Source organism: Pleurodeles waltl, chromosome 12 (assembly GCF_031143425.1).
Source record: "Pleurodeles waltl isolate 20211129_DDA chromosome 12, aPleWal1.hap1.20221129, whole genome shotgun sequence".
Taxonomy (NCBI): Eukaryota; Metazoa; Chordata; class Amphibia; order Caudata; family Salamandridae; genus Pleurodeles; species Pleurodeles waltl.
In genome coordinates, this window is record NC_090451.1 from 3,047,036 (window position 1) to 3,059,648 (window position 12,613).

Here is a 12,613-nt window from a genome sequence, read left to right on the forward strand (position 1 = left end):
GTCTGTTACTAACAAGATTCTATAACCAGGAAGAGATTCAATATTTTTACTCAAATCATGCTCTTGTGTTTTCTAATGTGCCTATCATAGAGGATGTGAGTGGGGTAGCTAAGTACTATAGCATAAAGTTAGTTAAAGGATTCTTTCAGGCGACATTAACAATTAGTACATCTTATGCACACCACAATAATTTGACATGTTTGCTTACACCTGTAGAGAAAAGCTTTTTAGATCACACGGAAGAGAGAAGAAGGGCATTGAAGGGTAAACTAGAGAAAGGATTACAGCAACGTGCCTTTGCTAGTAGTGACGGTTATAGTGCAATTAGAGAACAAGGGAAGTTAGCTTTAGACGCACTACATGTAGGAAAGCTTTGCATATCCAAGACCAAATCATACTATGACAATGTGTTTGTGGGAATGAGTGAATGTAAGCGTTCGTTTTTGTTTCAGAGTAAATGGACGTTCATGTTAAATGGACAGGATCCAGCAATCCCCGGGATTTATTATATATGTGGACTTAATGCTTATTACCGTCTTCCAAAGGGATAGTATAGGACATGTTATTTGGGGATAGTTTTCCCAAAGATATTTCAACTTGACGATTTGAAAAGGTTACCAAAATTGTCTGAATTACATCGTACTAGACATAAGAAAGAGACTGCTGCTGGTGTAGTAGGAGACATATTTGGGACGATAATTTCTTCAGTGGGAGTTCTTATGAACTCCATAAAGATTCAAAAGTTGTATACTATTGAGGATAACATGCTGACAAACTTTTCAGGGGCTATACTCCTGATGGATACTGAACTTGCTGCGGAGGGGGCTATGACTCTTCAAAACAGGCTTGCTTTAGACATTCTTTTAGTGAAAAATGGCAGAGTTTGTAGATTGCTCAATGGGTGTAATTGTTGCGCTTACATACCAGATAATAGTAATGAGATTAGAAGTATGCTTACTAACTTGACTAGGGATAGTACGGACTTGAAGGATTTGAAAGAACCAGGTGTTTGGAAAAAGGTTGGGAAAGGATTTGCTTTAGTGGGAAATTGGATTAGTAACATTTGGCATGGGATATTGTCTATAATAATACAGGGGATATTGATTGTTATAGATTGCTTATTTGGATCATGGGTGGCATGTACAATTAGTAAAAGAAAAAAATTGAAGATGGCGAAAAATAATAGGAGGAGGGAAGAAAAACAAAGGGAAAATTATTCAGGGCAAGATCAAAGGGGAAACCAAGAAGGGAAGAGATTGATATGAGGGAATTTTAGTATGTAAAATTAGTAGGGAAGATTTGTGTGATGACAAGAGTCATCAGAGGAGGGATTGCTGGAGTGTGTCTTTTAAAATTAATATTAACATGAAAAGCTTACAATATATTGTGTAATGAAGCTGCATAAAAAATGTGTTAACGTAGAAATAATGCACACGTTTGAAATGTGCCCACGGGGAGTGGCTACCAATGTATACGAATACTAATGAAAGTTATTAATGCTTAATTAATTATGTACTAATGTTTTTAATTTGTATTAACATATCAAAATTGGAGTTATGTATTAGGAGTTTGTTCATTAAGCAGTAGGCCTTAGTTTAGCGAAGGTCTGTGCCTAGCTGCCTGGTCTCATATTGAACTGTCTTTTTCTAACGTGCAATGTGCTATTTTCCTGAAGGACATGAAACTGTACTTTCCCAGAAGCTAGAGATGTGTGTAGCTGTAGTAAATTCTTTCTCATGGGACCCTACTTGCTCAAGGAGACATTCTTGCTGAATGCAACAGGGTAATTTGTAACAGGTGCAAGGCTGCCTGGAGTAGGAGAAAACAATGGAACTACTGACTGTAGCGTAAAATGTAACTTTTCTTACCTGACATTCCAACCGATGAAAAAGTCAATAACATGGGCCAATCAACGACATGAGAACTGTGGTTTGTGTAAAACTCTGGTGAAGATTATTGGACAGAGATGGCGATGCACCAATGATTATCCATTGAGGAATTAGGAGTAAATTAGACAGTTTTGATTTAACCACATGACCCGAGGAGAAATCAGGCATTTATTGGACATTCCACTCCAAGCCATTCTTTGCCATTCTACTGAGCCATTTAGGCCATTTCGTTTGAGACTTTGCAGTTTGTTCGCCCTGTTACTCTAAACCACCCTTTACTTATTCCTTACCTGATACTTACTTCTCCTCTATATGAGGGAAGTTCTTGTTCCTTAGCTATGCCATACTGATACTTTGCCCTGTCCTTTCTTTGCTGATGATGCAAATGACTGATGTCCCGAGAACGAAGACTGACGCTGTTTGCTGATCCGTTGGATGGGTAACTATCTGATGAAAATTGTAATTGTCTGTTTGCCTTTTCTTTCTAGGTACCAACAGCTCTTTGATAGAGGCCATAGTTAGATGTTTTCCAAATTTGTGTTTGCTAAATAGTTTTGCATGAAGCCCAACATGCTGATGCTAATACGAGGTTATTTAAGGTGTTCACTAAAATCTGACGCAAATAGACAAATGACTGAGTTCTCGCTTTGTTGAACCATGCACTACTGAGACTTTGCTAAGTTGCTTCTTAATAATTATGTGTTAATACTGAGTGAATATTCTCTATGCATTGATTAATTGCGTTTCTAATTGCAAATCTGAAGAGTTACTAAAGATATGAATTGCTGATGAGATTAACAGAAATGACATTAGATTGTAACCAGTAGGGAAATAAATATCCTAACACTTAACTAAATTGGTGTGGTTATTCATGACTGAAAGATCATGGTGTGTTCACTTTATTGACTCTCATTAAAGGTTATTGATTAGCATGCTGATTAGTTATTGCGATTGTTGTTGAGATATTGATCTATTGATTTGCGATGCCAAAAGACATCTCGTACTGGGAAGTCCCCGAACCTGGTCTAAAAGGTTCATCGACCTAGGCGTGTCTCCTTGTAAGTTTACTTATCAAGGCTCTGACGCGCCTTCACTAATAAAAAGTAATCTGATCGCTTGCTGCGGAGTCATCGTCAACAAAAACTACCAAAATATTACTTCAATGTATTGTAATTACGACTGCCTCAGTTTTATGCATTACGTGAGTAGTCGGACAGCAATTTATTTAGCGCAAAAATATTTCTTGTTGATGCACGTACGTTTTTAAAATGAAGTGTCATAGCTGTAGCGGCAATACTCCCAGTTTAGGTGGTTTTATAAACTAAGTTTTACTTTCTCCTACTTAAAACTTTTTGCAGAACAATGCACATTAAATGGGAATGCAGTTTTCCTTAATTGTGTACTATTTGCTGCCTAATGTTGACATGTAAGCACACCACCAATAACTGACACCTAGAGACTCGAAAGCGCCATACCAGTACAATATTTGTATGATATTGCACTTTAAATCCACGTACAACTGAATTAAAGCAATCTTAGCTCATTTGAGGGTAGAGTGATAGTACATCACATATGGATAGAACACGTTTGGAAAGTGTAATTTTCATGATTACATTACATTTAACATATAAATTCAAGCTGAAGTAGGGATGGACAACAAGGTCGTATAGAGCAAAGCTGAAGACAACAAGTTACCATAACAATCTGTAAATATGTGCTCTTTATTATGTTTACACAACTATCACCTAATAGAACACATTTTGGCTACCATATTTTGTACTCCTGAAACATGCTGTTTTGAAGACGAGGTGGCCGAGTGGTTAAGGCGATGGACTGCTAATCTATTGTGCTCTGCACGCGTGGGTTCGAATCCCATCCTCGTCGGTTTAATGTTCCGTCTTTAGTTTTTAGTATGTGGTGGGGCTGGGTTATCCCTATTTTATGTGAAAGTTAAATGACATATCCCATGGTATTTCCGGCAGTACAACGGCTCAGTTTGGAAACACCGCTCAGTTGAGTACTGTGCTTAGGCATTACTGTAAACAGCGCCAACTGGGTTCTGCTCATGAATCACAAAATCTTTCCTGAGGCGGAGGGTTGGTAAGTTGAGGGACGTAGATAGTTTGATTCCTTATCCTTAAAGAAAGAGAAGCAGTGCGTGCGGGACGCCAATGTAAGGGTTGTCTTCCTACGGACTCTCAGGACTGGCGCTCCCTGACACCTCCCATGGCCCGGGGCCAATCCTGACCTACTGAATGTATCACGTGCCTGCTGCTGTTGGCGTTGACTTTCCTAGGATCACTTCACAGGCTATACACCCTTATTCTCCAACTCCCCTATACAACAGAACATCTCACTTCAGAAAGCTTACAGAAACAGGTTTGCACAGGGTAGTGTGGCCGAGCGGTCTAAGGCGCTGGATTAAGGCTCCAGTCTCTTTGGAGGCGTGGGTTCGAATCCCACAGCTGCCAGTATTTTTCAACTCACAAACGTATTTTGTCTCCATCAGTGTCTCACTCTCTTCCTTCTGCACCTACGATCCACATAGCGAGAGGTGAGACTATGTAAAGTGGTGACGTATATATATAAGGGTAGCCAGACAGTGGGACCGAGCCTTCTTATTTTAAAAAACCACAACCTAAGGTGACAAGAATTGTATCGGTAAACTAACGAGCTGTCTTGAAGTCTAACTATAGAGGCGACGAGAGGGGTCAATGTGATGCTGAAAGTTCAGTGAGTGTAAACAGTAGAACGCTGTGTGATACGTTTCCTTGCAGTGATGACAGCTCGCGTTTCTAAAGCAGAGAGCAAACATACAATGGGGAAGAAGAATAAATAAGGAAAGACATATATTATATGCAGACAGTTATTATACTTTGCTTTTCACCTGTAACTCGCTCAACTGTCGGTGAATGCTGCGTTACCCTGCATAGCCAGGTCACCACAGCGGGTGTCCACAGTGTTTGGCCAAGTTACTATAGTTGTGAGCTTGTAGATGTGAGGTAGCGTGGCTGAGCAGGCTAAACTGGCTAGATTTAGGCTCCAGTCTCTCTGGAGCCGTGGGCTTGAATCCCAACACTATAAGTTTACTTGAACCAAATACTTTTGCAAAAAAGGTTCATGTAATAAATATTCATTAGGGTCGTGGTTGTGAGTATGACACTAATGGATAAAAGTGGGACTAACAATGCTACAATTCCTGAGACTACCACTGCACTAACAGCCTGGGAGAGGTTTGAGCTGGATACAAGATACTTGCATGAGGGAACTAACTCGAAAGGGGAACTATCCACTGATGTTTTCTATCGCTTGCTGAGTGAGTATGTTGACACAATGGATGCAAAAGATTGTTTTGTGTGTACACAGATTCCTGTTTCGGTACAAGAGGGGGTTACCTATCATAGACTGTCATTAACATATGGGATACGTTGTAGTCTGTTACTAACAAGATTCTATAACCAGGAAGAGATTCAATATTTTTACTCAAATCATGATCTTGTGTTTTCTAATGTGCCTATCATAGAGGATGTGAGTGGGGTAGCTAAGTACTATAGCATAAAGTTAGTTAAAGGACTCTTTCAGGCGACATTAACAATTAGTACATCTTATGCACACCACAATAATTTGACATGTTTGCTTACACCTGTAGAGAAAAGCTTTTTAGATCACACGGAAGAGAGAAGAAGGGCATTGAAGGGTAAACTAGAGAAAGGATTACAGCAACGGGCCTTTGCTAGTAGTGACGGTTATAGTGCAATTAGAGAACAAGGGAAGTTAGCTTTAGACGCACTACATGTAGGAAAGCTTTGCATATCCAAGACCAAATCATACTATGACAATGTGTTTGTGGGAATGAGTGAATGTAAGCATGTGTTTTTGTTTCAGAGTAAATGGACGTTCATGTTAAATGGACAGGATCCAGCAATCCCTGGGATTTATTATATATGTGGACTTAATGCTTATTACCGTCTTCCAAAGGGATAGTATGGGACATGTTATTTGGGGATAGTTTTCCCAAAGATATATCAACTTGACGATTTGAAAAGGTTACCAAAATTGTCTGAATTACATCGTACTAGACATAAGAAAGAGACTGCTGCTGGTGTAGTAGGAGACATATTTGGGATGATAATTTCTTCAGTGGGAGTTATTATGAACTCCATAAAGATTCAAAAGTTGTCTACTATTGAGGATAACATGCTGGCAAACTTTTCAGGGGCTATACTCCTGATGGATACTGAACTTGCTGCGGAGGGGGCTATGACTCTTCAAAACAGGCTTGCTTAAGACATTCTTTTAGTGAAAAATGGCAGAGTTTGTAGATTGCTCAATGGGTGTAATTGTTGCGCTTACATACCAGATAATAGTAATAAGATTAGAAGTATGCTTACTAACTTGACTAGGGATAGTACAGACTTGAAGGATTTGAAAGAACCAGGTGTTTGTAAAAAGGTTGGGAAAGGATTTGCTTCAGTGGGAAATTGGATTAGTAACATTTGGCATGGGATATTGTCTAAAATAATACAGGGGATATTGATTGTTATAGATTGCTTATTTGGATCATGGGTGGCATGTAAAATTAGTAAAAGAATAAAATTGAAGATGGCGAAAAATAATAGGAGGAGGGAAGAAAAACAAAGGGAAAAATTATTCAGGGCAAGATCAAAGGGGAAACCAAGAAGGGAAGAGATTGATATGAGGGAATTTTAGTATATAAAATTAGTAGGGAAGATTTGTGTGATGACAAGAGTCATCAGAGGAGGGATTGCTGGAGTGTGTCTTTTAAAATTAATATTAACATGAAAAGCTTACAATATATTGTGTAATGAAGCTGCATAAAAAATGTGTTAACGTAGAAATAATGCACACGTTTGAAATGTGCCCACGGGGAGTGGCTACCAATGTATACGAAGACTAATGAAAGTTATTAATGCTGAATTAATTATGTACTAATGTTTTTAATTTGTATTAACATATCAAAATTGGAGTTATGTATTAGGAGTTTGTTCATTAAGCAGTAGGCCTTAGTTTAGCGAAGGTCTGTGCCTAGCTTCCTGGTCTCATATTAAACTGTCTTTTTCTAACGTGCAATGTGCTATTTTCCTGAAGGACATGAAACTGTACTTTCCCAGAAGCTAGAGATGTGTGTAGCTGTAGTAAATTCTTTCTCATGGGACCCTACTTGCTCAAGGAGACATTCTTGCTGAATGCAACAGTGTAATTTGTAACAGGTGCAAGGCTGCCTGGAGTAGGAGAAAACAAAGGAACTACTGACTGTAGCGTAAAATGTAACTTTTCTTACCTGACATTCCAACCGATGAAAACGTCAATAACATGGGAAAATCAACGACATGAGAACTGTGGTTTGTGTAAAACTCTGGTGAAGATTATTGGACAGAGATGGCGATGCACCAATGATTATCCATTGAGGAATTAGGAGTAAATTAGACAGTTTTGATTTAACCACATGACCCGAGGAGAAATTAGGCATTTATTGGACATTCCACTCCAAGCCATTCTTTGCCATTCTACTGAGCCATTTAGGCCATTTCGTTTGAGACTTTGCCGTTTGTTCGCCCTGTTACTCTAAACCACCCTTTACTTATTCCTTACCTGATACTTACTTCTCCTCTATATGAGGGAAGTTCTTGTTCCTTAGCTATGCCATACTGATACTTTGCCCTGTCCTTTCTTTGCTGATGATGCAAACGACTGATGTCCCGAGAACGAAGACTGACGCTGTTTGCTGATCCGTTGGATGGGTAACTATCTAATGAAAATTGTAATTGTCTGTTTGCCTTTTCTTTCTAGGTACCAACTGCTCTTTGATAGAGGCCATAGTTAGATGTTTTCCAAATTTGTGTTTGCTAAATAGTTTTGCATGAAGCCCAACATGCTGATGCTAATACGAGGTTATTTAAGGTGTTTACTAAAATCTGACTCAAATAGACAAATGACTGAGTTCTTGCTTTGTTGAACCATGCACTACTGAGACTTTGCTAAGTTGCTTCTTAATAATTATGTGTTAATACTGAGTGAATATTCTCTATGCATTGATTAATTGTGTTTCTAATTGCAAATCTGAAGAGTTACTAATGAGATGAATTGCTGATGAGATTAACAGAAATGACTTTAGATTGTAACCAGTAGGGAAATAAATATCCTAACACTTAACTAAATTGGTGTGGTTATTCATGACTGAAAGATCATGGTGTGTTCACTTTATTGACTCTCATGAAAGGTTATTGATTAGCATGCTGATTAGTTATTGCGATTGTTGTTGAGATATTGATCTATTGATTTGTGATGCCAAAAGACATCTCGTACTGGGAAGTCCCCGAACCTGGTCTAAAAGGTTCATCGACCTAGGATGTCTCCTTGTAAGTTTACTTATCAAGGCTCTGACGCGCCTTCACTAATAAAAAGTAATCTGATCGCTTGCTGCGGAGTCATCGTCAACAAAAACTACCAAAATATTACTTCAATGTATTGTAATTACGACTGCCTTAGTTTTATGCATTACGTGAGTAGTCGGACAGCAATTTATTTAGCGCAAAAATATTTCTTGTTGATGCACGTACGTTTTTAAACTGAAGTGTCATAGCTGTAGCGGCAATACTCCCAGTTTAGGTGGTTTTATAAACTAAGTTTTACTTTCTCCTACTTAAAACTTTTTGCAGAACAATGCTCATTAAATGGGAAGGCAGTTTTCCTTTATTGTGTACTATTTGCTGCCTAATGTTGACATGTAAGCACACCACCAATAACTGACACCTAGAGACTCGAAAGCGCCATACCAGTTCAATATTTGTATGATATTGCACTTTAAATCCACGTACAACTGAATTAAAGCAATCTTAGCTCATTTGAGGGTAGTGTGATAGTACATCACATATGGATAGAACACGTTTGGAAAGTGTAATTTTCATGATTACTTTACATTTAACATATAAATTCAAGCTGAAGTAGGGATGGACAACAAGGTCGTATAGAGCAAAGCTGAAGACAACAAGTTACCATAACAATCTGTAAATATGTGCTCTTTATTATGTTTAGACAACTATCACCTAATAAAACACATTTTGGCTACCATATTTTGTCCTCCTGAAACATGGTGTTTTGAAGACGAGGTGGCCGAGTGGTTAAGGCGATGGACTGCTACTCCATTGTGCTCTGCACGCGTGGGTTCGAATCCCATCCTCGTCGGTTTATTGTTCCGTCTTTAGTTTTTAGTATGTGGTAGGGCTGGGTTAACCCTATTTTAGGGGAAAGTTAAATGACATCTCCCATGGTATTTCCGGCAGTACAACGGCTCAGTTTGGAAACATCGCTCAGTTAAGTACTGTGCTTAGGCATTACTGTAAACAGCGCCAGCTGGGTTCTGCTCATGAATCACAAAATCTTTCCTGAGGCGGAGGGTTGGTAAGTTGAGGGACGTAGATAGTTTGATTCCTTATCCTTAAAGAAAGAGAAGCAGCGCGTGCGGGACGCCAATGTAAGGGTTGTCTTCCTACGGACTCTCAGGACTGGCGCTCCCTGACACCTCCCATGGCCCGGGGCCAATCCTGACCTACTGAATGTATCACGTGCCTGCTGCTGTTGGCATTGACTTTCCTAGGATCACTTCACAGGCTATACACCCTTATTCTCCAACTCCCCTATACAACAGAACATCTCACTTCAGAAAGCTTACAGAAACAGGTTTGCACAGGGTAGTGTGGCCGAGCGTTCTAAGGCGCTGGATTAAGGCTCCAGTCTCTTTGGAGGCGTGGGTTCGAATTCCACCGCTGCCAGTATTTTTCAACTCACAAACGTATTTTGTCTGCATCAGTGTCTCACTCTCTGCCTTCTGCACCTACGATCCACATAGCGAGAGGTGAGACTATGTAAAGTTGTGACGTATATATATAAGGGTAGCCAGACAGTGGGACCGAGCCTTCTTATTTTAAAAAACCACAACCTAAGGTGACAAGAATTGTATCGGTAAACAAACCAGCTGTCTTGAAGTCTAACTATAGAGGCGACGAGAGGGGTCACTGTGATGCTGAAAGTTCAGTGAGTGTAAACAGTAGAACGCTGTGTGATACGTTTCCTTGCAGTGATGACAGCTCGTGTTTCTAAAGCAGAGAGCAAACATACAATGGGGAAGAAGAATAAATAAGGAAAGACATATATTATATGCAGACAGTTATTATACTTTGCTTTTCACCTGTAACTCGCTCAACTGTCGGTGAATGCTGCGTTACCCTGCATAGCCAGGTCACCACAGCAGGTGTCCACAGTGTTTCGCCAAGTTACTATAGTTGTGAGCTTGTAGATGTGAGGTAGCGTGGCTGAGCAGGCTAAACTGGCTAGATTTAGGCTCCAGTCTCTCTGGAGCCGTGGGCTTCAATCCCAACACTTTAAGTTTACTTGAACCAAATACTTTTGCAAAAAAGGTTCATGTAATAAATATTCATTAGGGTCGTGGTTGTGAGTATGACACTAATGGATAAAAGTGGGACTAACAATGCTACAATTCCTGAGACTACCACTGCACTAACAGCCTGGGAGAGGTTTGAGCTGGATACAAGATACTTGCATGAGGGAACTAACTCGAAAGGGGAACTATCCACTGATGTTTTCTATCGCTTGCTGAGTGAGTATGTTGACACAATGGATGCAAAAGATTGTTTTGTATGTACACAGATTCCTGTTTCGGTACAAGAGGGGGTTACCTATCATAGACTGTCATTAACATATGGGATACGTTGTAGTCTGTTACTAACAAGATTCTATAACCAGGAAGAGATTCAATATTTTTACTCAAATCATGATCTTGTGTTTTCTAATGTGCCTATCATAGAGGATGTGAGTGGGGTAGCTAAGTACTATAGCATAAAGTTAGTTAAAGGATTCTTTCAGGCGACATTAACAATTAGTACATCTTATGCACACCACAATAATTTGACATGTTTGCTTACACCTGTAGAGAAAAGCTTTTTAGATCACACGGAAGAGAGAAGAAGGGCATTGAAGGGTAAACTAGAGAAAGGATTACAGCAACGGGCCTTTGCTAGTAGTGACGGTTATAGTGCAATTAGAGAACAAGGGAAGTTAGCTTTAGACGCACTACATGTAGGAAAGCTTTGCATATCCAAGACCAAATCATATTATGACAATGTGTTTGTGGGAATGAGTGAATGTAAGCGTGTGTTTTTGTTTCAGAGTAAATGGACGTTCATGTTAAATGGACAGGATCCAGCAATCCCCGGGATTTATTATATATGTGGACTTAATGCTTATTACCGTCTTCCAAAGGGATAGTATGGGACATGTTACCTGGGGATAGTTTTCCCAAAGATATATCAACTTGACGATTTGAAAAGGTTACCAAAATTGTCTGAATTACATCGTACTAGACATAAGAAAGAGACTGCTGCTGGTGTAGTAGGAGACATATTTGGGACGATAATTTCTTCAGTGGGAGTTATTATGAACTCCATAAAGATTCAAAAGTTGTCTACTATTGAGGATAACATGCTGACAAACTTTTCAGGGGCTATACTCCTGATGGATACTGAACTTGCTGCGGAGGGGGCTATGACTCTTCAAAACAGGCTTGCTTTAGACATTCTTTTAGTGAAAAATGGCAGAGTTTGTAGATTGCTCAATGGGTGTAATTGTTGCGCTTACATACCAGATAATAGTAATGAGATTAGAATTATGCTTACTAACTTGACTAGGGATAGTACGGACTTGAAGGATTTGAAAGAACCAGGTGTTTGGAAAAAGGTTGGGAAAGGATTTGCTTCAGTGGGAAATTGGATTAGTAACATTTGGCATGGGATATTGTCTAAAATAATACAGGGGATATTGATTGTTATAGATTGCTTATTTGGATCATGGGTGGCATGTAAAATTAGTAAAAGAATAAAATTGAAGATGGCGAAAAATAATAGGAGGAGGGAAGAAAAACAAAGGGAAAAATTATTCAGGGCAAGATCAAAGGAGAAACCAAGAAGGGAAGAGATTGATTTTAGGGAATTTTAGTATGCAAAATTAGTAGGGAAGATTTGTGTGATGACAAGAGTCATCAGAGGAGGGATTGCTGGAGTGTGTCTTTTAAAATTAATATTAACATGAAAAGCTTACAATATATTGTGTAAAGAAGCTGCATAAAATATGTGTTAACGTAGAAATAATGCACACGTTTGAAATGTGCCCACGGGGAGTGGCTACCAATGTATTTGAAGACTAATGAAAGTTATTAATGCTGAATTAATTATGTACTAATGTTTTTAATTTGTATTAATATATCAAAATTGGAGTTATGTATTAGGAGTTTGTTCATTAAGCAGTAGGCCTTAGTTTAGCGAAGGTCTGTGCCTAGCTGCCTGGTCTCATATTGAACTGTCTTTTTCTAACGTGCAATGTGCTATTTTCCTGAAGGACATGAAACTGTACTTTCCCAGAAGCTAGAGATGTGTGTAGCTGTAGTAAATTCTTTCTCATGGGACCCTACTTGCTCAAGGAGACATTCTTGCTGAATGCAACAGTGTAATTTGTAACAGGTGCAAGGCTGCCTGGAGTAGGAGAAAACAATGGAAATACTGACTGTAGCGTAAAATGTAACTTTTCTTACCTGACATTCCAACCGATGAAAACGTCAATAACATGGGCCAATCAACGACATGAGAACTGTGGTTTGTGTTAAACTCTGGTGAAGATTATTGGACAGAGAT

General features: G+C 39.1%; 3 non-coding genes across 3 annotated transcripts; all 3 read left to right on the top strand.

Annotated features, from left to right (window-relative positions):
- The first annotated feature begins 3,691 nt into the window (after nt 1–3,691).
- Nucleotides 3,692–3,773, top strand: TRNAS-GCU (transfer RNA serine (anticodon GCU)). Its single transcript has one exon. It is a non-coding gene; the product is annotated as a tRNA-Ser (tRNA).
- Nucleotides 3,774–4,278: 505 nt separating this feature from the next.
- Nucleotides 4,279–4,360, top strand: TRNAL-AAG (transfer RNA leucine (anticodon AAG)). The gene has a single exon. It is a non-coding gene; the product is annotated as a tRNA-Leu (tRNA).
- Nucleotides 4,361–9,013: 4,653 nt separating this feature from the next.
- On the top strand, nt 9,014–9,095 carry TRNAS-GCU (transfer RNA serine (anticodon GCU)). Its single transcript has one exon. It is a non-coding gene; the product is annotated as a tRNA-Ser (tRNA).
- The last annotated feature ends 3,518 nt before the right edge of the window (nt 9,096–12,613 follow it).